The sequence below is a fragment of the Dendroctonus ponderosae genome, unplaced genomic scaffold, assembly GCF_020466585.1.
Source record: "Dendroctonus ponderosae isolate FM_Combo_2020 unplaced genomic scaffold, Dpon_F_20191213v2 Dpon_F_20191213_1, whole genome shotgun sequence".
Classification (NCBI taxonomy): domain Eukaryota; kingdom Metazoa; phylum Arthropoda; class Insecta; order Coleoptera; family Curculionidae; genus Dendroctonus; species Dendroctonus ponderosae.
Window position 1 is genome coordinate 29,985,653 of NW_026017110.1, and position 3,060 is coordinate 29,988,712.

Genomic DNA, 3,060 nt, shown 5'->3' on the forward strand with positions numbered 1-3,060 from the left:
TAATGAATTAAATTGTTTTAAATTTAAATCAGCCTTTATTTAATTCTCAGTATATTTAAAACTTATTGAAGAAATAAAAAGAATAAATCCTATAAAAATAAAAGTAATTCAATTAATATAAGCCACATAAGAAATTATTAAAGCATTTAAATTAACTAAATATAATTCTAAATAAATAGAGTAATCAAAATATAACAAAATTACACCTATATAAATTCAAAAATTTAATGTAAAAACTTCAAAAATTAATTTTGCATCTTGCAATCGTTACTAAGCTGACAACTGGTTTGAATAATTGCAAAATCTTCAACTCTTATGACATTTTATCACTGTTTTGATAAATACGTCGACATAATCGAATTTTTGCAAAAATTTTAATTTATTTCGGATATTTCACGCTTTAGGTATAGAAACATGATATATCGTTTCACAGGGAATTTAACGGACTTCCCGTATTTGAACTATATACAGGGTGTTCTTTTAAAAAAAATGTAATTGGAGCAGTTTTTATCTCTATCCGAAAGGTTAGTATTTTCAAGACATCTTGTATAATTTGGAAAACATTGCTGTACGCCCGGCTCAAGCATAGGGTTTTTCGTACCCAGTACCAAAATTTTAAATTTCCAGGGATCGAAGGATTCCTTGGGACTGCGCTTTGATTAAAAATAATTAATTTTATTTAATATTTTGGAAACCGGTTTAGATCGATATAGGAATCGTCATGCAGAAATAATCAGATCTATATCGCCAATCCAACGGTGCAATAATATACAGGGTGTCTCATTTAAAATAGCAAATTTGTATGTACGTTTCGATATAAGCTGCAACCTCGCATTGTTGAAAATATTTTAGGCCGATAGAGCATATCCGATGACTTCGTTGTACAAATTTGCAGATAGATCGTGCATCGCGTTCTCCTTAAATGTCTAATACGCCATCGAGCGTGAATCACCCTGTATATTTGTGACATAAGTTTGAAACATTTATTGATAAATGAGGTACACACAGGTTTGTTCAAATAAACCAGTGACTTTAAAAAACCCCAAATATAAAAGTTCAATGGCGTTAAATCGCGTGATCTGGGTTTCCAATGCCGATCTCCAAAACGGGAAATAACCCGACCAAAAAATGACTCGTGCAGTAATTTAACAGTTTCTTTGGCTGTTTGGCATGGTGCACCGCCCTGTTAAAACCACATACTGTTGAGATCCAAATTTTGCAATTTTGGCACAAAAAAGTTAGATAACGTTTCACGATAACGACCACTCACGGTTAATGCTTGACCAGCTGCATTTTCGAAGATACGCCACAAATACGCCATCGACCATGTATAAATGACGTTGGCGAGCCTGTCAGACCGTCAAAAATTTCTCAATTTTGATTGGTTACATAAGCTGGCAACAGTGCTTGCAGGGACTGCGTGTTCACTGGCATTCCCTATCATTCAAAAATACTATTTTTTCCGCTGGGGATGGTGAGCGCTAAACGACCTTCTGTGTGTCTATGTTAACAGGTGCAGTGACTTAATGTAGTAGGGCAAATTATACCTTGCTACGAATAATAAATTCACAGAAGTAAAGCCTGTGTCTCATGCATCCGTTTATATGATGATACGATGATACGAAAGTGTTTATATTGATTGGAGATCTGCGAATTCTTCCGCCAACCAATAGAAAGACTTTCGTATCATCGTACCATCGTATAAGCGGATGCATGGGACACAGGCTTTACAATCATATTGTAATTCATAAATCCAAATTTCCGCTTCTTTTTAATTTAGGAACCGAAACACCTGGCAGAGCGCGCGCATAAGCGATCACGGCCGTTTGCATGGAGTTGTCACTTCTTGTTCAGAGGTGTTCTGTGTACCGTTTCGGCCGACTGTCATAAAACCCCGCCCACTTCTCTCGGCTGTTCTACTCCCTAGTCGTCAAGAATAGGTACACTGGTATGCTCCCGGGGATACTCCCTTCTCTTATGTGACAAATTAAAATTTTGACGGTCTGACAGGCTCGCCAACATAATTTATTTTTTAGTAGCGAAACTCGTACCAACTTTGGTTTTAAAAGAGACGGATACCTAAGAATCATATATTTGTCTTTATCTAAGCTAAGAATCGGTCGCTTATGCCCACTTGCACCAAACTTCTTCTAAGCACGTCCTTACCTAAGTATACCTTGAAATTTAAGTCCGACTTAAGTTTCAATGAGTTGTACCATCCGTTTTTCACGTGTTCTTAGCTAAGCTTCAGGCAATAACCGGCAACTCTGTATTTTTCGTTCTGTTCTGCATGTCTGTGTTGTTTCTAACCGAAATTCGGGACCATTTTAAAATTTTGTTTCACTCATGGCTGCAAAACAGAAAGGGTCTCCTAATTTTGGCGCTTCTGAAAGAGATACTCTTTTAGAGCTCGTTGCGTTTCATAAAGATAACCGAAAATAAAAAATATAATAATAAAAATAATAACAATAAAAAAACCAGATGCTGTGTCTTCGCAAGAAAAGCAGTCCACATGGTGGAAAATGTCGGGCCAATTTAATGCTATTTGTTAAAACAATTAATAATTAATTTTTAAACAACAATTCAGCCTACGACCGCAATAATCAGGAAATTCTACAATAACCAAAAAGAAGACATCCGGAAGCACATTTCCAATCAGAATAAAAAAGTTTATAAAACTGATGGCGGAGGAGTTGTGCCGTGCCTTCGGTTCCCAGGGGCAATGCAGAGAAAATATTATTATCCATTGTAAATAATAAGACCTTGTATGGCGTGAATCAATCACTTGCTGCTTTTGATGGTGATTGGGTACAGCCAAATGAAAATCCGCCATCTTTCATTTTCCCAATTAGTCAGAAAGGGCGTTAATGAAGCGTTGAAATTCAAAATTCATGATGTACGTAGGTACTTATTTTTTGAAAATAGGACATTATGATTACACAATTCATATACGTATGCTGTATTTTTGACTAACTAGCGACTAAAGTAAGGTTGGAAGAAGGCTAAGTCATGCTTAAGTACTCGAGAACGAGTCCTTAAATTTAAGATTTTCAAAGACGA